Here is a 27757-nt window from a genome sequence, read left to right on the forward strand (position 1 = left end):
GACACCTCATTAATATGCGAGGGGACTGCCCTTCTGTCTGATTCAGGCCGCTGTCGTTGGGGTTTTCGGTCATATGTGGCCACGTGATCCTAATTAATGCACAAGGTGAGAATGTGTTGTCTGCGAGACCCGAGAGGTTACCTGCTCCAGCGATTCAGTGTCTCAAGGTGAATTAACAAGCGGTCTTTCCGACTTCAGCGCTCCCCTCCTGAGGAGAGGTCCCAGGAGACTGCCTGGCTGTGGCCGAGTCCCCACAGGCCGCTACACGGCTGGGCGAATTGCCCTGTGCTCTCCTCCAGGGACCCTTTGCTTCGCCATCTCCATGACGATTGCAGCCACGGTACAGGCGTTGGTGAGCTGGCGGACCCGAGATACACCTGGGGCTGTCCGGCGACCATCTGTTGATGGCTGAGTTCTACACGGCTGGTTTTCTGAGCCGAAATCAGCAGGCCTGCGCAGGTCCTGGCTGCGGACGGGAACCTCCGGACGCTTCTGTCCTTCCGGTTCCACCTGGCTCGTCTGGGGCTCGAGGCTCTGTCTCGCCTGCTGTTGAGGTGGTCACGTGTCTGCTGCAGGACAGCGCCCACCGCTTTGATCACGAGGCACGATCGCCAGCTGTTGCCTGTTTATCTGCTCAGCCTTCCTGTTGGGGTGCCCGATGGCATGTCACTGGAGGTTTATAACATGTGCTGTCGCTTTGATTTTCCTGTTTGGACAGGCATCACTGTTTCAGAGTAAGGTGCAGGAGTTGAGTTGCCGGAAAACACAGCTGCGTTGGCAGACCTGCCTGGCCCTGACTCACGTGTAGGAGGGTATCTCTGTTTCCTTAAAGGTCAGAAGCCCAGTGGGCGGTCTTACCCCTCCCTTTGCGTGGGTTTGGTGGGCTTCTGAGTTCTGCTTTGCTTGAGCCCCTCCCTCAAAAGCTGCAGCTGGGTGCCCTGATTTTCTCCAGGCCTTGGATGGGGGACCCGTGCACAGGGGCTGAACGCTGCTGGGGCTGAAAAAAGCAGCTGCGGCTTTAAGACAGATGCTGGGGCTTTTCACTTGATTTTCCCACACTTGTGTCTCTCTCTTGAATTTCCCGTTGGGGTCCTGGGAGGAACTTATGGTATGAGTTCGCACCGGCACATCGCTAGATGAAAGTTGTGCTTTTGAGAGCTCTGTGTGTGAACAAGGTAGCGCTGATGTATGTTTACATTTCATCTGCGCACCCTTAGGAGTCTTCCATGCAAGCAGCAACAGTGTCATTGCGTTAATTACAGCCCCTGTGTGTGGCACTGTGTAAAACGGTGGAGAGTCCTGGCTTCGGAAGGTCCCCTTGGGCGTCCCTCAGACAGGACTCATCCCACCAGAAGACGCTTGTTTACAGCTTCTCACGGTAACTGGAGCCGAGAAACTGTCCATCAGCAAGTTAGTTCTTGGGTCAAAACCGAGTCGCTCGAGCCGTGAATTAAACCCGTCTCTAATCAGTTCCACCACTGGTGCTGTGGGCCAGCTGTGTGTCCAAGACACGGAGGACAGTTAAGGAAAGGCTAAGCATTCCGGGGGCTTCACGGAACCTTCTCTGCTGCATTTGCAGTTGTCAGCATCCCAGTGCCAGCGAGGCTTCATCCTGTGTCTGTGGCTGTTTCTTCATCACATTTCTCCCCGTTCTCACTTTAACTGTGCTGTTGAACCCGAGAACACTGGTTTTTATTTTGGTCAAAATAAAATCTTTTCAGAGTGTTGAAAAGAGCATTGAATTTTCAGAGGGAGGCTCTCTTTTGGCTCTTGGTTGGGGGCACCGTACCTTTCGTGGGATGAACGAGTGGATGGAGAAGTGGTCCCCTGTCCGCCCCATCCCCTCCCCTGAATCCCTCTGAAGTGTCGACACGGTGGCCGGCTGTATGTTGTCAGGTCTGCGTGGATTTTCTGGGACCTCAAGTCCAGGACCAGCTTCCCCTCAGACAGCGTGAACGTTTCTTCCCCGATGAGGAATCTTGCACAGCCTTCTGCCCCGGGACCTGTGGTGTGAGCAGCAGGTGTCCTGAGTTTGAATCCTAACCCTATAGCCTGGCTGCATGGCGGTGGGTAGGGCCTCTATCCTTTCCGAGCCTCCGCTGCCCCCTCTGGAAATGGGAATGAGAAACCCACCCAAGGTCATATGGGGAAGGAGGTGAGCTCCGTTACCATATGCTGTGCTCGCTGCCAAGCTCCGTGAGATGCAGGTGTTTCTCCCGTTTCCCCTTTTCTCTGTCGCATAGGTTTTGCCCTTCATCTTCCGGGTATTCAGCTTACTCTGAAAGCTTGGTAGAGTCTCTAGGTATGGAAAATGGATTAATTCTCTCACCCATCATTCGGAAACTTCCAGTTCCTGAGATGATTTTAAATGGTTTGGCAACAGTGAGTTCAGTCTCTGAGACACAAGAACACAGAAGCAGGGATGCGCTTTGCTCTCATTTTAGGAAGAATCAGTTAGACGAGTGACTTTTCTAGAGTCAGTGTCGGAGTTATCCGTGAGGCCTTTTCCAGAGCTTTCCCACTGCCCTCGCCAAAGCCACGCCCCAGGGAGCAGCGTCCCAGGAGGTGTGGGGCGAACGGCATTGTCCTGTGTAGGACTGGTGTTCTCCTTTCACTGCTTTGAAATCCCATCTTATCGAGAAAAGGGTTCTGGAGGATGCGGGTGACCCTGATTTTCATCCAGCTCAGTTGTCCTTTTCTTCAAGCAAGTTCTTTGGGTCTTTTTACCTTGGGGCGCCTTTCCAGGGCTGTGGCCACGTGCAGAGAGACAGCGGGGCATCCTGTGCACTGTGCTTTTTGGGGGTGACTGTTCTAAAGAATAAACACACCCCTGCTGAGTTTCTATGGTCGCTGGACTCAGAGAAGGAACGTGAGGGTAAAGCTCTCCAATTTGGGGAATAGTCATGACTTTGCGAAGGGATGCAGGTGTCCAGCCCTCTGGGTCAGTGCTGGCGGTGGAAGAGGCCTTGTCCAGAACCAAGCCTTCCCCTTCCAGAGTCTGGAGTGCCCACCCCTAGATGGCCCATTCTCTGGGACCCTCCACACCAGCTTTCCCAGGACCCCACTGGCTTGGAGGTGAGTCAGCGTGACTGAATCCTTGTATCGCCACTTGTTAGGGGTTGAATTGTGTCCCCTCCAGAATCCATGTGTTGAAGTCCCAACCCCCCATCGCCTCAGAATATGGTCTTATTTGGAAATGAGATCATTGCAGATGTAATTGGTAACGATGAGGTCATAGCGGGATAGGGTGGGTCCTAATCCAATATGCCTAGTGTCCTTCTAAAACACGGGGAATTGGGAGATAAATGTGTATCATACCCTGGCAAGAGGAAGGCAGAGATCCACAAGCCAAGGAGTACCAGCGATGGCCAGCAGCCCCCAGACACGGGGGAGAGGCCTGGGTCAGCTTCTCCCTCACGTCCTCAGAAGAAACCTTCCCTGCGGATACTTTGTTGGACTTCTAGCCCCCAGGACTGTGCGACCATACATTTCTGTTGCTTGAGGCACCCAGCCTAATAGCTTCAACACAGCAGCCCTAGGAAATGAAAATACCACCAACTCACTGTGTGATTCAGCACGTGGTGTGGGGCATTTGCTCTTGATCTTGGTGTCTTTATCTGTACCATGAAGGTAAGACCTGCCTTGTAGGGTCGTAAGTTTCCCAGCATCTCACGGGATCTCAAACTGTAATTATCTTTGGGAGGAACGTGGTGACGGACGCTCCAGGCCAGAGACCGGTGTGTTTCAGCCCTTGCCAGAAGGAAGAGGAAGTGCCACGGATGGGCAGCCAGGATGCTGGTTGGTGTGTCACAGACCAGCTCCATGGCCTGGGTACCGACCCCCCTGCCTCACTGGGCTACAGTGTCCTTGGCGGTAAAATAGGAAGTTAGACCTGATGATGATGTTTGGCCCCAAGGTGTTATGACCGTGAAAGGTGAGCGTGGCACTGTCACGGCTGCAGCTCTGGGAGTGGGAGCCCCTGGAGGCGCCATGTCTTAGTCTTACCCCTTGGGCGGCACGTGAGGGGTCCCATAACATTTGACTCAAAGAGTGAAGAAAGCTGGAGTGTGCTCCACGACAAAGTTGTGAATGGTCAAATTAAAGATAAACATCAAAATGACGTGGGGAAATGTTATCACGTTAAACACTGTTACAAAATAGTAGGTTGAATGCTATCTCAGTTTTGTAAAACAAAAAAATATATATTTTTTTGATTTTAAAAAATCTATGTAATATGCCCAGATAAATGACCAGAAAGAAAAACACCATGGTGTTAATGGCAGCTGTCTGTGAGTGGGGAGATTCCAAGTCATTGGCTTTGCTTTCCAGGATTGGGGGAGAATAAGGCTGTGATCATGTGTGTCCTGGAGAGAGAGGTTGCCCTGGCTTCCCTGTCGCGCATGGGCTGGGAAAGCAGGGACTGGAAGAGGGGAGTCCAGTGGGGAAGCTGGTAGAATCCAGGAGAGGGGTGGTGTGGACCTACGACAGGGACTTTCACCTTCGGCCGTACTGACGCCTTGAGCGGGGCCTGTCCTGTGCATTGTGGGATGGTCAGCAGCGTCCCTGGGCTCTCCACCCGTTAGAGGCCAGTGGCCCCCCCTTTCCAGCTGTGACAACCAGAACCGCCTCCAGACAGTCCTAAGCGGATGCTCCTTGTAGAGCAAACTGCCCTGCTGAGAACCGCTGGCCCAGAGATGGCGGTAGGGACGGAGGGAAGGGGGAGAGTCGGGAGAGATCCCAGAGGAGCCTGTACAGGACTGGATGCTTGATTGGATTTGGCAGAGGCAAGGCTGAGGGTGGGCGTGGGGCTTGGGTGGATCACGGTGGGTCTCAGTTTGGGGGAGGGACCGGGATGAGTTCCGTGGTGGCCACTCCGTTGGTGCGTGTGAAGCTTCTATGGGACAGTTGAGTGGGCTTGTAGGAAAGGCTATAGGGCCAACGGCCCTCAGACTCTGATCTGAGCAGGGGACATCCATCTGAAGGTCATCCAGAGGTGGAGAGCAGGCCACGGGGGCGGATGAACTCATCCAGGGTGACTGTGTGGCCTGGGAGAGAAGCCTGGGGAATCCCAGGGTTTCCAGGGTGGGTAGAAGAGGGTGCTGAGAGGTGAGTTTATTTCTCCAGCGGAGCCGTTGCTCAGCAGCTGCCGGGCGGTGAGGGGGAAGCTCAGGGCAGATGCAGAAACATCAGGGATGACCCCGGGAGGGGGGCGGGGCTTCCCCAGCATCCTCTCCGTACTACCCCGGCCTTTACTGGCGGGGCCGTCTGCTGTGTTTCTGGGCGCACAGGAGGTGCATTTTGTTTGCTGAAGGCTGACAGGGAGCTGTGGCTTGCTGCACCTTCGTCTGTCAAACCAAAAGCAGCGTGTTCCACCCCGTGTTTCTGTGCCGTCCATTTCTGCTTCTCAGAGCTGTGAAAACACTTTAAGGGCCAGTGACACTGTTCTGGAACTTCCTTTGAGGATTATTTTTGAGGTCTTAAGGGACCCAGGAGTTGATAGTGTCGTCAGGAATAGACAGTTTCCCTTTGGGGAAATTGGCATCTTTCTAGCTGTGATTTGTCCGTCACAGGGTTCAGAGATGCACAGTTGCTCAAAAAGACTTCTAGTTTTCCTTGATGTGAGGATCTCCACTGGGTTTTTGGTGTCCCCTTGGGAGGTGGTGGTTAGCGCCCAGGGCAGCCTAATTCACAGGCACTTAACCTCTTCCCTCCTGAGGGGCACTCACAGCATCATTCACTGCAGAGATCATCCCCCGACCCGGAGGTGACTGGGTGTGGAGAGCCTTGTCAGTCAGGGACTGGATTCCCAGGTGGACAGAGACATAGTGCTCTGAGAGCCTAAGATCCTGTAACATTTCCTGCCTCTGTTTAAGATTCAAGCTGGCCCATCTTCCAAGATTCTGGCTGGTTTACCGTGCAGTTAAAAATGATCCCTAGTGGGCTTCCCTGGTGGCACAGTGGTTGAGGGTCCTCCTGCCGATGCAGGGGACGCGGGTTCGTGCCCCGGTCCGGGAAGATCCCACATGCCGCGGAGCGGCTGGGCCCGTGGGCCATGGCCGCTGGGCCTGCGTGTCCGGAGCCTGTGCTCCACAACGGGAGAGGCCACAGCAGTGAGAGGCCCGCTTGCCGCAAAAAAAAAAAGAAAAAAAAAAAGATCCCTAGTGGCCATTTTGGCCCCAGGCCAGGAGGGAAGGTGCTGTCCCTCCCCTCAAGAGATCAAGGGTCAAGAGAGGCCAGCCTGACACAGGGCAGAAGCATTATCTTCCAGAAAAGGAAGGAACTGTGCATTACCTCCCAAATCACGTGCCCCCATCTCAGGACTCAGAAGCAAAGAAATCCTAAAACCCCAAAGAACCATTTCCCCCGCTGGTGGACAGACAGGCTCAGCTTAATGGGAGACCAGTGCAGAGCTGCATTTCCTTGGTTGTTTCCTGACACTTCTGGTCCATAAACAGCTAAGGTCTGTAATTAAACTGTCTGATTGGGAATGCATTCAGCAGAAGCCATGAGTGGGACAGGCCAGCATCTTTAACTCATTTGTATGTTCTCTTACCTGCCACCATTTTTACTCCCCTGTCATCTTTTAAGAATGTCTTGGGGGCAAATTCTAAAGAACAGTGGCGGCCAAACCCTTTGAATGGCACCTTGGGAAGCCTGCCTGACGGGGCAGGGAGGCACATTTGTTCTTTCCCCTTGAAGGGGAGCTGTCAGATGTTTGGTGGACTGGAAAAGATGGGAGAGAAGAGTCCTGATCTGTTGAGCTGGATTGAGGTGGGTTAGGAATAGGCTGTCCTTCTGAGTGTTTTCTTGCCCCAGAACGATGTCTCCACCTCGGCCTTTTTGTAAGGACCAGCCTGACGCCTGAGCTGACAATGGGTGCCCCCAGAAAAGATCGGGTTGTGACTGGAGCGTGTTTCCCATCAATCACGCAAACTGTGTCCTTGCTCACCAGCCAGTTACACACGTGCAGACCTACACCATCCCAGAAACAATGTGTAATGGGAGTTTTGAACTTTAAAAAAAACCTCTTTAATCTTACAGATACAGTTCAGGCAAATACAACTCTACAGAAATATGTGAATGTCCCCAGAATGTGGAATTCTTTTTTTTTTTAAATAGGTCTTGGTTGTGTTTTAGGGAAACTTGTAATTAGAAAAGAAACGGCTTTTGTGTTGTGTGCACGTCGAAGGCCTGCCCGTGCATTCCAAGGCTGCGATTCAAGCAGCACTTTGGTAAACGTCAAGGAGCTGGAGCCGCGGAGCCGGTCGCACCCTGTTCCTCTGGGCGCCGTGGGTTCCTTTTCTTGCCCACGTGGCTGCCGGCTGGTCCTGCTCAAAACCTGCTACTCCGTCTCCGTCCGGAGTGTTGCTTCTGTCCCCCGACTTTCAGTGACATTGTCCTCTAAATGGAAGGAACCCGCGAGCGATGTTACTGCTATGTGGTGTCACTGCGCGGTAGGAGATGATTCAAGAACACTTGCCCCAGTCTGGTTTCACCAGCCCGACAGATGCCCTGCGTTCATTTTCCCACGTCCTCCTCCAGCCTTGGTCTTCTGTGTGCAGAGATGACCTTAGGGTGATGCTGCGGAGAAATGGTCACCGGCTCTTCTACGGCACTGCTCGGCCTTTACCCTTAACCTTTCGACCGACAGTGGTACAGGAGTCTCTCAAACATGCCTTCCTCTGTCTGTCTGTGTATCTGTTTGTGTTGATCCCTTTTCGGTGAGCATTAGGTCGTTCGCTATTGATCAGCCATTTCTTCCGTCCTCTCCTTGCACCCTGAGTCTCTGCTCAGCCTGAAGGCCCCGCGTGGCTTCCTGGGGCTCAGGTGACACATGGCCCTGTGATTTTCCGATAATTCCCAGGGGTCGTCCCAAAGTGTCCCCATCCTCAGTTTGTGTGCCCCTCCCCCGCTCAGCTCAGCCTTCCTCCTACCAGGGGTTCCTCTCCTGAGTCCCACTGGCTCGTTGCGTGTACGATGGGATTGATGCTCAAGTGTGCATTTCTTTCATCACTGAGGTCTGGGGCGTTTAATGGGGAGCATTTCCAAAGAAACGTGAGGCTGGAGTCTTCTGCACACTCCCCCACCCTCCAACCTTCCTGGGCCCTCCGGGCTGTGGCCGCAGGCAGTGATGGCCTGGGTCAGAGGTGGCAAGGGGCCTTCTGCACTTATCTGCAAGGACGGTCCGCAGGCCCTCTCCCCGCAGGCCCTCTCCCCGCTCCCTCCCTGTGTCCTAACAGCTGTCAGCAGAGACGTCCACAGGGCCCAGCTGTCCAAAGACAGACCCACCCACGAAGGTGGTATGCTGGGAGGTGAAGCGGGCCTCTGGCCGCAGGCTCCTTTGGGCTCAGGAAGTCACGCGGGTGGCAGAAGGCTCTGTTAATGAGGAAGTGCAGACTCATTCTTGCTTTTAGATGGAGAAAAAGTGACTTGGGATCAGTGTTCGCAGCAGATTGCCTCAGGAGGATTGGGAAAGACACAGAGTTGGACTGGACCTCAGCAACAACCATCTTCCTCCTGCTGCCGCCCTGCTGGGGAAGGGGAGGCCGGTGAATACATGCTTTCTTGGAAGGGCTTTCCCCTTTCATGACCTTTAACGTTTCTTTTAATTGTGTTTGTCAGGGGGGAGTGATCGTAGTGAACGGGGGAATGGAAGGAATTGGAAACCCTCTGGAAACGCAGATGGATGTCTCCTTGTTCAGCGTTGCCCAGTAAGACCCACAGCGTCTCCGCTGGGAATCCCTTGGCAATTTACCTTATCCATCTGCGGGGCCCTGGAGATCAGATTATCTTGCATATTGCTCTGAGCACAATTCTCTTTCCTTTTATTTGGATAGGAAGCCAGCAATTGACAAGTTCACTGTTGAAACATAACTCAGAAATAGACTTTGTCAAGAACGGCTTGTCCCCCGCCCCCCCCAGTCATGCTGTCTCTTTATGGGGTCCCCAGTATCTGAGCCAGCACGTGCATTTGGGTCTTCCACATCCTGGGATCTTTCTCGGAGAGAAACAGATGATCTAATCCAAGGAAGCAGGTGACAGAGCCCCTTGTCTGGTGCCCCTGTGGTGGAGGAGGCCTGGGACCAGCGGGAAGGGGGCTCCCCGAGCCACAAAGCGGGGTGCCAGATTTCAGGGCAGCCTTCCCATTCTGGAAACGGGCGGCTTTCTGACCATGCAAAGTCAGCCTTGCAGACGTCTTGGGATTCTCTGTGTTGTTTCCGCTGCAGGTGGTCGAGAAGCCCTGGATGGCCTTGGAAGCGGGATGGGAGGCTGGGAGAAGAAAGTCTGGAAGAGCAGTCAGATTTCTTCTCCATTAGATAATCTGGAGGGGGAGCCGGAGGGGAGCAGAGCCCGTCGCTGTCACATGGCGTGTTCACTGTGTGTGTGTGTGTGTGTGTGTGTGTGTGTGTGTGTGTGTCCCCCCATCCCTGGGGACTCCCTGGGAGCGTTCTTGTTGATGTTTCTCTCTTGTACTCGCTGGTGCTCACACAGGCGTTTCCAGGGAGTTGACCACAGGGGAGGCCCCCCTTTTTTTATTTTGGCTGCGTTGGGTCTTCATTGCTGCGCGCGGGCTTTCTCTAGTTGCGGCGAGCGGGGGCTACTTGTCGTTGTGGTGCGCGGGCTCCTCACTGTGGTGGCTTCTCTTGTTGCGGAGCACGGGCTCTAGGCACATGGGCTTCAGTAGTTATGGCACGCGGGCTCAGTAGTTGTGGCTCGCAGGCTCTAGGCACACGGGCTTCAGTAGTTGTGGCATGCGGGCTCAGTAGTTGTGGCTCGCGGGCTCTAGAGTGCAGGCTCAGTATTTGTAGCGCACGGGCTTAGTTGCTCCGCAGCATGTGGGATCTTCCCGGACCAGGGATCTAACCTGTGTCCCCTGCATTGGCAGGCGGATTCTTAACCACTGCGCCACCAGGGAAGTCTGAGGCCCCGTTTATCTGAGAGTAGCTCGTCCTCATTCTCTGCCCTGGGATAAACAGTTCACTTGCAGACTCTTAATCCCCTGGGCGGGAGATCAACAATAGCCTCTCCATGTGGAGGGAATCATTCAAACGTCCACATCGAATAAGCATGAGGCAAAGCAGAGTCAGGCACTCAGACCAGGAGACAATCTCTGAGAAGTTGGGTAAACAGGCTCTGGGATTTGAGACGTGACCGAAATACAGCACAGTGGACTGTGGCTGTGAGGCCCGCTGGCTGGAGTCCTGTCCCCTGGTACGCCGTGAGCTCTGGTTGGAGAGAGCCCAGCGCTTGATGTCCTGACTTATACACAGAAATCGTTCTGGTAATGCATCAGCTTTGCTCTCTTTTAAGAACAGCTTTCGTAGAACACATTTAAGTGTAAAGGGGGCGACACCATCCAGATAGGGGGCTCCTGATCTTAGAGCTGTGTACTGCCCTAGGACAAGAAGGTAGCGTTAAAGCAGAAAAATAATTAACTGGACATAAAAGAAAAGGTGGGCTGGAGTTGCTCACGAAGGTAGATGTAGCCAGCGTGAAGGAGGTCAGGGGAGCAAGGTCATCCTCGTTCTGGAAGGTCGACTCGGGGGTCTGTGTCCTGACAGTGAGGAGTGCCCAGTGACACAGAGGGTGGCTTTCTGTTTGCTTTTTAAGATGCTAGTTAAATGTTTGGTCACAACTGCATGCAGATGAGTTTATCATCTTGACAACTGATCACGGGTCTACCCTTATCGTATTTCAGTGATTTGCTGAGCAGGAGGGAGAAAAATGTTTACCTGAGGGCACCTGAGTAACCTGAATATTTCAGAGCAGACAGAGGCCTGTGAACTCTATCGAGGTTTTCAGTTGAGGAATCACTTGTAGTGGCCTACGAGAGGAGTTCTGATGTTAACATGGTAGAATTTGGGCGAGGGAAAGATTGGGAGTTTGGGATTAGCAGATGCAAACTATTGTATATAGAATAGATTAAAAACAAGGGCCTACTGTATAGCACAGGGAACTATGTTCAATATCCTGTGATAAACCATAATGGAAAAGAATATTAACAAGGAATGTGTATATATGTATAACTGAATCACTTTACTGTACAGCAGAAATTAACACAACACTGTAAATCAACTCTACTTCAATAAAGTTTTTTTAAAAATGGTAGAATTTGAGGTCTGGAATGAACTTCGGTGAAAGTTTTAGTCTCATAATCACTTTATGGTCCAGGCTCATGGCTGACCAGTTCATGGGGGCCCAGGTGGGACCTGGTGGTTCCCCCTCCTTGTCTGCATCACGGACCACACAGCCACCGCTTCCCCATCAGTCTGGGTTAGAGCAGATGGTTGCCATTCAGAAAAATTAAATCCTTTAGTTAATGCAGCCTCCCCACCCCCAAACACAACTATACACGAAGGTCAAGAGTCCTGGGGTGACTGAGATTAGCACAAGTGCCTTCTTCTCTTGAACCTCACCCTCCTTTATTCTTAGAAAGCCCTGCACGGTTGTGGGCCAGTGTTGAGAAGCTTTGGCCATGGGTGTGTCCATCCGGTGGGCACGGTGCCACTCCCATCTCTTCTTTCTGTCTTCCCGCAACTGCTTGGTTGCCCCCAGCCTCCTGTCCCTCTGCTTCCTGTGCCCCCCAGGGCAGTGAGCTTTGGTTTCTTTTTTGACCTTCAGCCCTTAGGTTAAGGGTGGGTCATGAAATTGTGACGACGCAGTGGCCCTGCATCTGGGCCTCTGATGGGCCACGGACGGGCCAGCTCCATCCCACTTCATATGGAGAACCGTGTAATGAGAACCCATGAGGAGTCTGCAGGCAACAATTTCAAACTTGTCTCAGTTAAAGTGCCCGAAGTCGGAGGTTCCAGGAGGTCAGCAGCAAGGGTACTTCGCCTGAGTGGTTCTCTCCCTGGAGAGAGGGTTTCCATGTCCATGGTGAATCCAGCCACAGCCTGAAAAACGGTCCCTCCTCTTCAAGGTGATGCCATCTTGTAGTTGCTGTTGCCATAAAGTTAAAGCCATACGAAGACAGGAGCAGAGGCCACTGCAGAACCGCAGCTGTGGGGCTCGGTTCCCAGGATGTGAGAAGCAGGGCACCCCTCCCGCACCCCACGCTAGAGCCATAGCGGGGAAGGATGGGTTGGTCCCGGCAGCTCCCTGCAGGACACCCTCCGCCCCTCCTACTGTTTCTCCATCTCCTAAATCAGGAGCAAGCGTTTTGGAATCAGGCTGAACTGGGTTCAGATTTCTGCGCCTTCCCTTCCTGCACACTGCTTGCTGTGTGACTGAGTGATTCCCCTCCAAGTCTCTAGCCCTTTATTTAGAAAAAGGAGAGGGATAATGGTATCCACCTCCAGAAGTTGATGGGGGCAGTGATCAGATCTAAAATGCGCATGCCCAGGTGCCCGTGGTGCTTTGAGCACCTGCGCATTAACTTTCATCACTGTGGTCACCCTGCTGATGCTGTCAGTACAGTGGCTCCTCGGATTGCATCTTTGAGGACTCAGAACGGTGTGACTTCATGAGGGTCCCAAAGGAGGGTGGTTAGCCATTTCCAGAAAGCTTATTTAAAAACCGTTGACATGTACTGGAATTTAGTTGTGTTGCTGTGTAGGGATGGGCAGGGGGCTCCCTGGAGGAGGCGGGCCCCAGGAGGGAGGTGGGTGTGGTCACTGGGCACAGAGGACTTTGTGGGGCGGAGGGGAAGGGCAGTTTCCTCTAAAGTAGGGAGTGAGGCTGCAGGAGACGTTTATTTTCCTATTACAGAATAAGTCCTAGAGACATTTTGGGTGCAGTTCTGCCTCTACTTCCAGGAGATTTTTAATTTTTCCATTATTCCATCATTGACTTTGTCATGCTTTAAAAGCCTTTCACTACTTGTTATATGTCTTTTAAAAATGTGTTACTTTAATGATCCTTCAATGCCGTACCATTCTTTCAGAATTCAGGGGAAATAAGAAAGGGTGGGGAAGTAGACCATCCGGCGTTTTACTCAATCAGTCGTTTTAAGACATTTGCTGAAGTGTTTATCTAAAATGGGCTGTTACATCAGAAATGTCAGAAAGGACATCAGCCCTCTGTGTCCTGGAGCAGCGCTTTGCACATTTGAATAGAGATGCTTAAGAAGCAATCTTCTTGAGACAGATTCCCGGGCCCCACCCCCAGAGATTCTGATTTAGAAGGTCTGGGGTGAGGCCTGAGAGTCTGCATTTCTAACACTCGTTCCACATTCTCTGTCGACGCTGCTGGTCCGGGTACCACGCGCCAAGCAGGGAGCGTTGGATTTTAAAGGGCGCGATGGAGTATGCAGTGTATCAGGTGTCACTAACTTAAGGGTCTGGGCTGTGCCTGGGTGTCATGAGGTTGATGGAGATGAAATCAGTTAGAAGCACTTCAGCTCTTCATTTAGATCAGGAGCTGGCTTCTCTTATCATTTACGCTGGAGTGCCTTTTACATCAAAGTAGTGGCTTTTTAATTTCTAGCTCGAGTTCATATATGGAGTTGCCGAGGCAACAGAATTCAGTAAATCAAACTCGATGACCATGTTGGTGGACAAACAGAAAAATGTGTTTGTTTTGTTTTGTTTTGTTTTTGCGGTACGCGGGCCTCTCACTGCTGTGGCCTCTCCCGTCGCGGAGCACAGGCTCCGGACGCGCAGGCCCAGCGGCCATGGCTCACGGGCCCAGCCGCTCCGCGGCATGTGGGATCTTCCCAGACCGGGGCACGAACTCGTGTCCCCTGCATCGGCAGGCGGGCTCTCAACCACCGCACCACCAGGGAAGCCCAGAAAAATGTGTTTTTGATTGGAGAGTGAGCTTTGGATGGAAAAGATGAAAGTAAGCATTGATCAGACCTAGGAGGAGTGAAGAGAGCGTGAGGGAGCGCCTTGCTGCTCTGGGGGCTGGGTGGGTTTGTGGGTTTATTCTTTCACTCCCCTCCCCCACTCCCTCCATCCGTTATTGTTAGTTAGTTGTTCTCCATGGCAGTTCTAGGCACTGGGGACACAGCAGAGGAGAAAGGACATAAAACTGGACACTTGTGCTATGGCTTGCATAAGTTCTGAGGTCCGGGGGATTCTTGTAAATGAGATTACCCTCCCCCTCCCACTCTGCTGTTCTGAAGAACACCTGGCAAATAGGGCACAGAAAATTCAATGTGAAAAAAGTACCCGTTTTCAGAGTAGAAAACAAAAATGTGGTTTCTGCAAATTACAGACCTGTGAGTTTAGCTTCAACTGCGGCTAAAAGTCTAGAGAGACTTATCAAGGAACGTTTTGTGGGAAGAGCTAGCATGCTTCTCAGAAGAACCCCAGCCTCTGTGACTGTTGGCAGCCTTAATTAAGACCAGCCGATATAGAGACAAGATGGGCTGCCACTCTGTGGGCAGTGCCAACCGGGAGGGAGATCTGGTACCATCGAGAAAACTATGCTCTGATGTCTGCATAGCAGTATCCTTGAAAATCTTTTTTGATGTACTCTGATCTCCATTTTGACACGTTACGGAAAACATACTTGCACTAAATGTTACAGACAAGTGGCTGTTCCTGATGTTTAAAGAGCTCATACAAATGAACGTGAAGATTCCCGTAGGTAAATGAACGAAACCCAGTTGATCTGAGATGCCATTGTTTGAGCAAACAAGCGAAGATTAAAACCAGTGGTGACAGTGACACAGAGGTATCCATTCCTGTGGCCGTGCTGTGGGGATGGGCTGGACGGTGGCCCAAAGAAGCCTGTCTGTCGGGTGGGTAGAGAGAGGGCAACACTGAGGCCCCCAAATAATGACGGGGCAGTCGAAATAATTTACCCTTTCTAGAAAGCAGTTTGGAAATGTGAATGGATAAATGGTTTGTACACTTTGACCCAGGAATTACGCTTCTAGGAATCTAAGCTAAAGAAATTAAAGAGATTTTCACAACAATTGATGGAGTAATATGTATTTCTACCCTGTCATGTTCCAAAAAGGATATAAAGTAGCCTACAGCGATGGAAGGGGTAAGGCAAGTACCATCGATGAAAATGTCTTCTCTTGATGCAAATTAGCCTTACATTACACAAAGTGTCTTCTAGTAGGAAATGCTTAGGGTTTGGGGCACCTTTCTGGTTTTTGAGCTCAGTTTTGTAATGGTTGTTTAACCGAGGGAGAAATACAGGATGACGCCAACCGTGGATCATACCAGAAGGGTCGGCCTGTGTTCATTTGAAGACACACATGGACTGGGCAGGAGACCAGCTGACAGCCTTTCTGAAGGCGTAGGGAGGGATGCTGCAAGTGTGTCCCTCTGGAGCAGGCGACCCGACCCCGGGTGGCTGGGCCTGGCTTCCAGGTTTATCAGGGGACCCCACCGAGGCCACCTGGTCACGCTCCAGCCTCTGAGGTTCTGCCCACCCACCTGCTAGGTTCCTACGTCTTGAGACTCTTCTCCTACCCTCTCCCTGTTGGTTCACTCACCCTTGAGGAACTGCCCTAAGCAAATTCCCTGGTCACATGTCTGTGGGGTGACGACATTGATTACACCTTAAGGGGACAGCTGGAGGAGGGCCGTGCATGTGAACACAGGAGATTTCAAAACTTTATTACACAGACGTTGCTGAAACCTTGGGGAAGAGGGCTCAGCGCTGGAGATAAACAAAAGTGTGAAAGATAGCAATACCTGTGCTTCCAGTGATCAGCAAGGGTGGGAAGGCAGCACAGCAGGGAAGGAAAAGGGCCTGGCTTTGTAGTCTGCTGACCTCGCCAGGAATCCCTTAACTGTCATCCCTCCTTAGCTGTCTGGCCTGGGGCAAGTCCTTGACCTCCCAAAGCCTGTTTCCTCCTCTTGAAGGGAGGAAATGGTACCCAGCCATGGTGGGGGGGTAGGGTGGGGGGGTGGCCTCTTGCTTTGCTACGTACAGAATAGTGGCGTAGGTTCACTGCTCTCTTCTGCCTGATTTGTCCCAACTTTGTTTATTATCGGCTGGATTAAGTAGCAAAGGGGAAACATTCAGGATTTAAAGGTGGTCGGCTTGAGGAGAGAGATGTAAAGATGGGTTTTAAAGTCATTGTCTCGCTGAGAGCATAAACAAAATTATTGAAAGCCAGCCTCAGCCCAAGTTTAAACATTAAAAATAGCCTTTCTTATGAAAAGCAATACAGGTCAAGTTTAGAAAATACAGATAAAGAACCAGAAGAAACATCTTAGCGGTACTGAGAGGAGATTATAATCAGTGTCCTCCAGCTGCTTATTTCAGTCTGGCCTGCGAGGAGGTGATAAAAGGCAGCGGAGGGATTTTATTCATAACTGTATCTCATGTAACGCGGGCGCTGTTTTTCCTGGCCTCTTTGTAGCCGGGGGAATGGTTGTCAGCAACCTCCATTCATTCTTCTTTGCCCAATAATGTGTTCATTGCGGTGGTATTTCCTGGACAGCTGGGGCTGCTTAAATATGTAACAACAATAGCAAGATGAAGGAAACAGACTTTCCAGTTGAATACTTTGATATATGACAGATTGGAAAAGGGCATAATATTCTACATCACGGATGCTGCTGACAGAGAACATCTAGTGGGCGCGGCATCGCTGTCCGGAGGTAGAGACCAGAGCAAAGCGTGGTTCACCCAGTCCAAGGTCATCCACAGACGTCCGCGTATGGGTTTAGTGGAGATGAAGTGATCCCAGGACAGTGACACATTTCAAGTGACAGGAACTAGATATTGGCGGTCAGTGGCCCCCCTTGGCCAGTCCTAAAGTTGACGTGCTCCAGTCCTAACCCGCAGGACTTTTTAGACTGTCTCTTCTCGTCCCACGTGACAGCGCTTGACGATAATTTCATCCGAAAAGGCTCCATCATGGGTCTCTGCTTTATCTTCATGAAGGCAGATAGTCTCAAGAAAATGAGAATAAGAATATCCAACGTATTCTATCAGATTCTCTGAGTTGCTTCTCCTGGCTCTATCTGGACCAAATTTAAACATTATAAGGAGTAAGCAGTGCAGTTTTCAGTCTTTATGTTGTGTCTTTGTCACTATGATTTGCATTCATATAGGAGACCCAGCAAACATGGAAAGAAAATGACTTTCTGATTGAATCATATATTTTCAAACAAAGCTCTTTCACGAATGAAGAATATTAATTACTGTACCCAGAGTGAGCCGCAGGTTGTTTTTGTTTGTTTGTTTGTTTCCTGAGTTGCGTGATAACAGAAACATTTGTGCATTCCACCCAAGGTCAGCATAGATTTAAAGGCAGACAGACATACATAGGCTTGGAAAATTAATTCATGCTGGAATTGAGGACATGGAATTAATTAGGCATCCAGAAGCCTCCCAGGCTCACCTCACTTTCCTTTTGATCGTCATCCCTGTATTTCACCAGTGTTACACTCCCTGCCCTCGACCTCCAGAGTGAAAGCGGATGGAGAGAGCAGACCCCGCTGAGTGCTTTTATCTGACCAACTAATAACAGGGTGTTTGTTTCTCAAGCCAGGCTGTGTGTGAGCCGCACCCTGAGTGGAGCAGTTACCTTGGAGAGAAGCGGGTGGCTCCCCTGTTGCTCTGTGGGTCGCCTTGGAGCAGAATCCCTTACTTTGTGGGAAGTAATCTAACTTAACCATATATATATATATTTTTCCAGAAAGTATGATTTATTCATGTTTAAATTTGTTCAGTGGAGATTTCCAGCCTCCTTTTTATCCCCCCAGTGAGACTCTGTCCTGCGTGCTGTGGGTGAACCTCTGTTGGATCAGAGGGGGCAGTGCAGAGGAAGGCAAGGCGGTTGGGGCTTTGAGCCTTCCAGTAAGTAACTAGCAGGGCTGCACAGGCTCAATCAGACAAGGGAAGAAAGCGTCTTGTCTGGGAAGGCCGTCCACTGCATGTCCCCTTCCCTGTGAGGACACAGGAGTCGTCCTTTACCGCCAGACCACAGCCCATTCCCACTGGCCTGGGGGGTAGGTCATGCCTGCTGCTGGCTGATGGGGACACCAGGCGGGAGAGAATATTGCTTTCATTTATCCTGGTGCCTTACTACCACTGCGGAGGCTCGGGTTTGAACGTGACACACCTCTTTGGCCGGACAGTCCTCATGCACTTGTTCTTAGGGCTACTTTAAAAAAAGAAAACTGACTTTTAAGCCTAAAAAATGCCTAGTGAACAACGCAGTCTGAACATAAGAGCTACAAAGGAAGAGGAGAAGCATTGCATTCCGCTGTGTGCCAGGGGTCTTTAGTTGAAACTGCTGACCATACACGTGGGTTTTGGTTTAATATTTGAGCAAGACACGCCTGGTTTTCAATGAATCCAGCAACGTCCATGACAAGGTAGAAATGAGAGTCAAGACTGATCCCAGCCCACACGTGTGCTGTGAATTTTCCTAGTTTCCCCGAGAGGATGGCAGTGAGCCTGGCGGGGGGTGAGACTCGGCTTCCTCCGGAAAAAGCTGAGTTTCTCTCTGTCCTGAGTTTCACCAGCTAGTGACTCTTACTCCCGTTGGGGCCTGGGGAGCTTGGCAGCACCTTGTTGATGTCGGGCTTGCTTTGAGTTTTTACTGCAAAAAAATGCCTTTTGTAAATCCAAATGGGACTGTTAGATATTGAATGCACCCCCTCCTGTACGAATTTTTGTTGTTATTGGTTAAACCATGATGCCATCTGGAAGATGCCATGAGCTGTGAAGCCCTACCCCCCAGTACCTCAGACTATGACTGTGTTTGGAGACAGGGCCTTAAAGAGGTTATTAAGTTAAAATAAGGGCACTAAGATGGACCCTAATCTAATAAGACTGGTGTCCTATATTACAAGAGGAGATTAGGACACAGGCACAGAGGGAAGCCGATGTGGAGACACAGGGGGAAAACACCACCTAACAAGCCATGGAGGGGGAACTCACCCCTGTCGACACCTCGACTTTAGACCTTGAACCTCCAGAGCTGCGGGAAAACACGATTTCTGCGGTTTAAACCCCTGAGTCTGTGATACTTTGTGACAGCAGCCCAAGCAGACAAGTGCGGTGATGTTTTAAACGCCATTATGCACGTTAAGCTGTTGGTCTTGGTCAGCAAGGTCATTAAAACCTTGGTAGCCAATTGATCATTTATGGACATTTTCCTTTACCCTTTTTAATCCTTTCGGAAATCATTTCTGCTTCTCTGTGCACACCGTTTTCTGTTAGCAAAATAAATCTCTTCTGTTACTAGAAATGACGAGATTTTGCTTTAGAAATAACGCTGCTAGTATAACCCTTGGAGGAGCTGAGTTGACAAAACCGCGAAAGGTCTGGATCCCCTGGGGGATGGGCAGTTTTCCTGATGCCCACGCCGTGGTCCTGATCTAATTGTATGCGGAGTGTGTCTGATGCTAAGCATTTATGGCTTCGTAAGTGAGTACTTCCTCTTCAGGGAAGGGAGGACTGCAATTGACAGACTTGCTTGCTGCCTTCCAGGGTCGAGGTCAGGGGCCGGGACCAGGGGTGGTGACAGGGCCCTGGGGGCACACAGGGTGGGGGGCAGGGGGCAGGTTTCGGGGGGCCGGAGGGGGCTCTCCTGGAGGGGGCGGGCTCAGCAGGTGGACTGGGCAGTGGGTTGGTGATTTGGGGCCATTAGGTTTTCCTGGGAGGGTTGCCCTGGAATCTGGCTGGAGGCTGAAGCCCTCTCAAAGCCTGTACGGGGAAGGGGAGGGAGCCTAGGGCTTTGCTCAGCCCTGAGGGAAGGATTTGGGGATAATCTTGACCCCTGGACTCGTACCTTGTCCCTAGATGTTCAAGTGAAATGGGAGCCTGTTTTACCCCAGGCTGCCTTGAACTCTGTTTCCCATCGCACGGAGCCAGGTGAGGGCGTGTGTGTGTGTCTGTGTGTGTGTCTGTGTGTGTGTGTGTGTGTCACTTCCTCTGCCTACCTGCTTCTGAAGTCTGTTACCTCTTTACCCAGCACCACCTGCAACAGCAAAATGAAGTTCCCTGACTCTCTTCCACAAAGCACTCTCACCCTGTCTCCCCACCCTGACTTCCAGTCCAGCCTTCCTCTGTGGGCTCGGCCTCACCCCTTGGGTGCAGTCGGTGCTTTGGGGAGGGTGTCGGGGCAGGGCACACCTGGCGTGAGATCCAGGGCACCTTTTCAACCCCTCTGTGAGTTACTTTCCAAGTCTGTAAAATTAGGGATAATAGCAGTGCCCGCCTTATCAGGGCATTGGGGGAATAAAATGGATGAACTGTGTCAAAGCGTCTGTGAAGGGCCTCTGGCTGAGCCTGGCCATGGCCTGCCCTCCTCCAGCCTTGGCCTTGGCCATGGCCACTTCGGCAAGAGGAGCCCAGGGCTGCTGTGGCTGAGCCTGCGGGCCCCCTGAGGGGAGGCCTGGGCTGCAGGAGGTTGGGGAGCGGGCCCCTTGGGGGTCTGGGTGGAAGTGCTAGAAGGGCTGGCTTGGGGGTGGGCCTGCCTGCCTGCCCTGCTGGTGGCCTGGTGTCTTCGAAGCCTCAAAGGTTAAGCCTCTGGGAGGATGGAGCCACACACGGTAGGCTTTGGAACTGGGAATCTTCGATCGATGTAAAATACCTTTTCACATCTTGTCTGGAAGGGAGTGGGTAAACTGAAAGCGCGTTGCATGGGTGGCTTACAAAGAATGGCCACACCGCGGCCCTTCATTCTTGGTCACGAGTGAGACCCGCCCCTGGCCTGGCCGCAGGAAGTGGGCCAGGCCCCTGCACGACAGCTTGGGGGAGGTGGCGTGAGCAGGCTGCAGGCCCAGGTTCATCCCTTCGCTTGATGACAGCCTGTGAACACTGGCAAGTTCCAGGGGAGTGGTGTGTGCCGGTGGTTTTTGTGGATGGCCGTCTCAAGTATTGAATTTCCTTGGGTGTGAACTTGTAATTCCATAGCGCAGTCTTCCTGGGAAAAAGGCCTTTTGCGTGAACATTCTGCCGCCTAGGTCACCGTTTTTTGCGCCCAGAGATTTCCAGTGACAGCTGCCGCCTCTCTGGAGATTCTCCGACGGCTTGAGTGCAGCGATGTAGTATTTGCAGAGTGGCCATCCCTGTGGGTCCTCCACAGCTCCTGACGGCTTCCCTGAATGTGCCATCTGAAAAGTGAGGAAAACCATTATTATTTTTTTCTTTTTTCGGTACGTGGGCCTCTCACTGCTGCGGCCTCTCCCGTTGCGGAGCACAGGCTCCGGACGCGCAGGCTCAGGGGCCCAGCCGCTCCGCGGCACGTGGGATCTTCCCGGACCGGGGCACGAACCCGTGTCCCCTGTATCGGCAGGCGGATTCTCAACCACTGAGCCACCAGGGAAGTCCGAAAACCATAATTTTGAGAACTTCTGAAGTGCCGGGTGCTCAGAGCCTTTGGATCCTTGCATTAACTCTGGGGGAGGTCCCATTAGTGGCCTCCCTTTAAAGAGTTCTAAGTTATTTCAGGTGTTGTGTTTCTTCGAGGGTGTTCTAAGCACCTGACTCAATAGCCTGCATTTCCTTCTATCTCAGGAAACGCCCAGTGCTGGGCGGGGAGCCCCTGTCTGCGGGAATCCCCGCTGACCACCCCCATCCCGCGTTGGCTGGGGACCCCTGGGCGAATCCCCTCCCGCCTCCTTTTGCATAGTAGGTGTGGCCCAGGCCCGAGGGATGGGCGGGGAAGGAGACGCCCTACCAGGGGATCCCTCCAAGGAAGGCCTTCTCCAGGCTCCAGACTGTCTGCCCTCTGACCAGCACTCCCCTCCCTAAAATGCAGCTTCTGCTGGGGGGGCGGGGACTCCCCGCAGGCAGTCAGGCTCTGGGAACTCGCCACCCCTCCCATCACGTTTGCCTGTTTTCCACCAAGGGAGGGGCACCTTTGCTGGGGGGGGCGGCGGGGGGCAGCCACCCAAGATCAGCTGCAACTGAGGCTTTCTGTGGCCAGGGGAAGAAATGAATCACCGTGTTCACCGTGTCTTTCCCTAACCGCTGGAGACTTTGTAGATAAACTCTGAGGGGGTTGGGTGGCCCTGCGGTGTAGCTGTATAAACTGGGTCATCCCAGAGTGGGGCGGGGCCAGCAACTCAGCTGACCTCTGCTGTTATCTGTAACTCAACGGACCAAGGCACTGCTGCTCCCCTCTGGGACTCAGCTTGGATCAGCCACCTGGGTTGATCAAGTGAACCATCAGGCAGCGTTTCTTAAGCAGAACGCTGATAAGGGCTGGGGTTTAGCTGCGAAGTTGGTGGCCCCATGTCAAGAACCCTGATCTTCTGGGGGAGGTGGTTACGTAAATGGCGAATGTCAGGTCAGAGCAGGGTGATCGATACCCAGAAGGGGTGTGCACAGGTGTGTGTGGCGGGGAAGCCACACACAGACACCTGAGCCCGGGCCCCAGTGATGAGAGGAGGTAGCTGACCCTGCAGCCCCAGCAGGAGGCAGTGGTGAGACTGGCTGGGGGGGGGTGAGTCTGGACTAGGAAGCAGTTTGTTGGGTTACAGGGAAGACTCTGGGGATGCAGACGACACACGCTTGCTCTAGGCACCGGGGCCGGTGCTTCACAGACATCATCACATTTGGCCGTCACATCTGCCCTGTGGTTTCATCACATTTGGTCGTCACATCTGCCCTGTGATTATATCACCTTACTGCATAAGTGAGACTGGGTGCAGAGACTCTAGGTCACTTTCCCGAAGTCACACGGGGTTTGCATCATTCTGGCCTTGGAGTCCGGCACCCCGGTGGCTGTATACTGCAGGGGCGAGTGGGGGCTGTCTGGGGCCTGGGGCACCAGTGCAGGAGTGGGCATTTTCCTCTGCAGGTGACACGAGTCTCTGGGGGTCTGAGCGGAATTGTGCCCTAAAAGTCTGATCACAGCAGAAAGGATGGTTGCCCGAGAGTGGGCTAAGCAGGGGCGTGGGGCAGCCAGGACCGCCTGCTCTGGGAATCCGGGGGAGGATGAAGAGGATGGGGAAATGGAGGGAGGAAGGAGAGTTGGGAGGACGTTGGCAGAGGCCAAGGGCACGCAGATGGAGGAGAGGCTCTTGTTCCTGTTCCTTATTAAATGGGAGATAATTGAGCATTTTCATGGGCTGGCCTGGCCGAAGGAGAGGACACGATTGTGATGGATGGTACAGGGTCCGTTTGCCAACTCTGAGCGGGAGACGTGGGTGTGGTTGTGAGGCTCGAGAGTGAGGCCGCTCTGAACGCTGGCCCGAAGTCTTCGTAAGAGGGCCTGGTGCCCTGGCGTTCTCGGGGAAGGCGGTCGGCCCGGAAAGTTGGAATGGGGAGGGTGGGTGGGAGCCCAGGGCTGCAGGATGCTGGCACCTAGCCCTTCCTGCTGTGCGAGCATCTGCAGTGGGCCCGGTGCCTCCACGCTTAAGCTTGCACGAGAGCCTCCTGGAGATGCAGAGGGTCGGGTGGGCGCGCCACACGCTGCCGGGCCGTGGACACCTTGTGAGCAGCGTCGGTCCAGTGGGGTGGAGTTTGGATGGACGCACCTTTGTGGGGAGCGCAGGAGCAGGGGTCTCCGAGGCACCAGGGGCTGGGAGGGTCGTGGCTGGTGTAGACAATGAGATGTCTCGGCCTTTGCCGGATACAGAAGGATCTGAAGGATTGGGAAGGAGAGGATCCATTAAAATAACCGCTTTGGTGCAGTTCTGGAAGGAGAGGCTGGCCGGCATGGAGGGCTGTGGGCAGAGGAACAGCTGTTGGAGACGAGGATGGTAGGACAGCGCTAGCTCTGGGTGTGGCCGTGGGAGGAGCCTCTGGAAGCCAGTGAAGGACAAGGCCACTGGGGCTGAGGAGGCAGGTGTGTGTGACCTGGTTCTCCCGGCCACCCCCCTTGGGGTGGAGTGGCTGTGACAGAGTGACAGGAGAAGAGGGACCCAGGGATGGCACCTGAACCCCAGCTCCGCACATCACTTGTTGCGGAGCCAACTAGTCATGTCTTAGGTGGTTATATGACTTTGTAGTTGAGAGGCGTTTCAGGCTGCCCTAGATCCACCCACAGTGGCGCCCAGAGCTGGCAGGTTAGGCGTCATGCGCCTCCTTTTCCAAATTTGGAAAGTCTTGTGCTGGTTCGTTGCCAGGCAGATCACAGAAGTGTTAGCAGCACTCCTGGGGGAACAGCGATGACGCTGGAGGGGGAGAGTCAGTAAAGATTTTGAGTCCTGTGGGTTGTTTGGCCGTGGCTGCTTTATTTTTCATTCCCCCCTCGGTCCATCCTTTTTCATGCCTGGGGTTGGTGGTGATTTTTGAAAGGAGGCAAGCGTAGGACACCACAATAACTAGGTGAAGAAGCTCAGAGCTGCCCTAGTTGTCTGGGCTAGAGACCCAGCCTTGCCTTCCCGCTGCACCCCCCTGTCCTCCCACCTTCCTGCTCCAGGAACCCCTCACCCCTCGCCCCTGCTCCTTGTGCACTGGCTGCTGATGACCAGTGTTGTGGCAAGCAGATGAGGAGAAGACGTAGATGTTCTATTCCATCTTATTGCGTCAGGACTCATCCCGGCGACCCACTTGTCTTCTGTCCCCAGAGCTCTAATGCAAATTGTAACTACCAAGGGGCTGGCTGCTGCAATCAGCCGCCGTGGAGCGTTTATCCTCCGAGCCTGGGGACCACGGAGCTGGTGACAGTTGGCTAACGAAGGCAGGAGGCTGGTCACATGTCTCCCGCTGCAGATTTGGGGCAAAGGGGGGATTTGGGCTTCGAACAGGCATCTTCACATGCTGTTTTCAGCCCTTAGAGAAAAATATATCAAACCTTCAAGTCCCCGGGGCACAGATGAAAGATTTCCAGATATCTCTGCAGTCAGACCCCACCCAGGATGCAGTAGTGATACCTCGTGTTCAAACAGGCTCTTCTTGATGGTGAGCTTTGTTAACAGTGCAGATAATAATTCCCACGGCATTATTTGTGTACTCGATTGTTAGTTCCACAGAAGTTCTGGATTTTATGAATCTTTGGGGTTGTGGATCTAAAGACCAGCCTGGAAAACGTCCGGCTGTCGTCACACACACTTAGGTGGCTGCTCTTCGACAGCTCCTGGTATTTTGTTTTTACTCCACAGGCTGTTAGGAGGGTCCGTATCAGACTCTTCCCTGTGTTTTTGTTTTGTTTTTTGTTTTTTTTACGGTCCAGGTCTTTTATTTTCTTTACACCCATCATGCCATGAATTCATAGGGAATGGGCTCCAACAGTTCAGGCTCCTTTCCGTTGGTTCTCATGAAGTGTGCTTCTCTGGGTGGAGCAGGCTGGCGCTTCAGCTGAACCCAAGTCCCTTTCTTTCTGGCTTCCTTCTTTTTCTCATCATTTTCCTTCACCCGTTTCAGGAGCTGTCTCGGCTCTTAGGGTGTTTAATATGCTCGATAGGCACATGAATTCTCTTGGCAAGAATCTTGCCCTTAACCTGTTTGTTTGCAGTGATGCCAACAGCATGCTGGGTAACACTGTAGACTCTCCCAGTTTTGCCACGGTAACATTTGTGGGGCATTCCTTTTTGAGCAGTGCCCATTCCCATGATATCTACATTCTCACCTTTCTTGTAGATTCGCACGTATGTGGCCAAAGGAACAACTCCATGTTTTCTAAAAGGCCTAGAGAACATGTAGCCGGTGCCCCTCCTTTTTCACTTTGTGTTGGTCATTTTGGCGAATCACTGGAAGATGGCGGTTCCGACGGCAGTTCCGGCCGAAGGGCTCTTCCCTGGGTTTTAGATTGTCGACGATCGCGCAGATTTTATTGTGAGGGGAATCCCTTCTGGTGGATCCTGCAGAGGAAAATGTTACCAGATCAGCCCAGCCCCTCGGCCCCTCATGCACTCGAAGGCTGGGAGGATTAGGTAATCTGTAGGAGTTCCTTGGGTTTTCTCCACACAAATTCCAGAGCCTCTTTGCAGCTGTTCAGGGGACAGGTGCAGAGTTGTGTGTTGCCCTTGATTAAATCCTTCTGGCTCATCAGCTGAACCGCCGCAGAGAGCTGGAGGCCGGAAAAGGGGAGCATCCTTGCGGGAGCCCCAGCTGCAGTGCAGCGTCTGGCATCGCAAGGGTGACCGTAGGTGGGAGCTGCTCTGGTTGTCACTTCATGGGGTGTTGGCATTTGTTTCCATAAAATGACAGGGAGGAGGCTTGGCTTCCATTCTGTCAGCATCTTAAGTCACTTTTGCCTGACACTTAGCAAGGAAGCCCAGGAAGATGTTTCTGACACGTTCCTGTATTGGGGAGTGAGAATCTGTTCGTAACTGACAGGGAGCATCCTTTTGAAATCAGGACTGCTCCTCCCTGGGCTGCTGAAGTGGCTCTGAGGTTTCCTAGGGGCTCCTGTTCCAGCTGTGTGGATGGCCCTCTCCTCTGCTCTTCTCCTTTGGCCTCGGGCAGGTGGCTTCCCGTGGAGTCAGCTGCTGTATCTGTGAAATGGGTCAAATTAAAATCTCTTCCAGCTGTAGCTTGCTGTAATTTAAACAGCGGTTCCCGTTTGCAAAGGATGGAGTGATAGCACCCTGAGCTAAGGCAGGAGCGGACCGTGTGACAAAGTACCTCCAGCCCTTGGTCTGTGGCCCGTCAGGCCTGCGCACAAGTCCCTGCAGGGGCTCGTGGAGGGAGCTGAGATCCCACGTGCCCTCAGGTGCTCTGTCCACACCTGGGCAGTGCTGGAAGGCAGTCCTGGGTCCAAGCCTCCAAGCATCTTGCTTCGGACATTTTCTGATTAAAAATAATACAACATTGCTTTGGATTTTAAATAATTAAGGTAGGGCAGAACTTCAGTTTTTTCCTTTCCAGCGTTTTAATCACATCCATGATACTTATTCATTTTAACTAATTGTAACTGATGACGTGTCTGTCGCAGAGTGAGGACCAGTCGTGGCCTCCTCTGTAACTCCTGCTGTTCTTCGGATCTGGGGACGGACTACAGGAAATCATCGCTTCTCTTTTTTTAGAGAGAGTGTCTGGAGCTTTCCATTACTACAACCAGAGGCAGGCAGGACTGGCTGAATTATTAAAATGGTAAAATGAAAAGCTGAGAAGACGGGAATCCCTAGTTCCCTTTTCACGTGGGTGTGTCTCACCAGTGCCTTTGGACCTGCCCGAGGCATTTTGCCTTCAGGAGACATTTGCCAGTATCTGCCGGGCCGGTGGGGGGGGGGGGGGAGGGGTGCTCCTAGCATCTAGTGGGCAGAGGCCAGCGATGCTGCTAACTGAACACCCTACGATGCCCAGAAGGCCCAGAGCGCTGCGGTGGACACACCCTGCTCTGGATGAAGGCCATATACCGCTTTCCTTTCGGAAACCTTTTTTCTTGAGTGTCTCAGGTAGAAATAATAATCTCCTGCCTTCCTCTTCCCCACCTTCTTCTTACCACATGTAACACTTTCCTCTGGTTGGTGGTTATTTGTGACACTTGTCAACCCCCGCTGTCAGAGGTCCACCGACTGTCAGGGTGTTTGTTCCTGATTCACCTTCGACATGAAATCGTCTGCAAGTCAAGTGTGAGCGCCCACGCTGCTGCCCCGCGCAGGTGTGGTGCCGACCGCCGGCATCTGGTAGCGATCACCTGTCACCTGGAATCCGCAGGAGGGCCCCCCAGAGAAACCTTTGCTGGCAGGATACTGAGCTGGACCTGAGCTACCGCTGAGGGTGGGTGCGTGGGTCTCCGGCCCCTCCTCTGCCCCGGCCCACCTGTAGGGGCACCCAGCTGTCTGGCTTCCACGGGGACAAAACTGCCCGATTCTCAGATCTGAGGATGCCTTCGGACGGGCAGTGGATTGAGAAAACCCTTTCTTCTAAGGTCACACCAAGTTCAGTTGTGATCAGTAGCTGCTGACCCGGTTTCCTCCTCTCACGCCTGGAGTGTGGCTGCCTCGCCTGTTGAGGCCGCACCTTGGGGCTTCCTGTTAAAACTGAA

At 52.6% G+C, this 27757-nt stretch overlaps 1 protein-coding gene and 1 pseudogene across 3 annotated transcripts in view; one reads left to right on the top strand and one right to left on the bottom strand.

Moving 5' to 3' along the window:
* AGAP1 (ArfGAP with GTPase domain, ankyrin repeat and PH domain 1) overlaps positions 1 to 27757 on the top strand; it is a 549941-nt gene that overhangs the window by 117548 nt on the left and 404636 nt on the right. The gene's annotated exons all lie outside the window — the stretch shown is intronic.
* On the bottom strand, positions 25021 to 25505 carry LOC136125915 (large ribosomal subunit protein eL21-like; annotated as a pseudogene).

Source organism: Phocoena phocoena, chromosome 7 (assembly GCF_963924675.1).
Source record: "Phocoena phocoena chromosome 7, mPhoPho1.1, whole genome shotgun sequence".
NCBI lineage: Eukaryota > Metazoa > Chordata > Mammalia > Artiodactyla > Phocoenidae > Phocoena > Phocoena phocoena.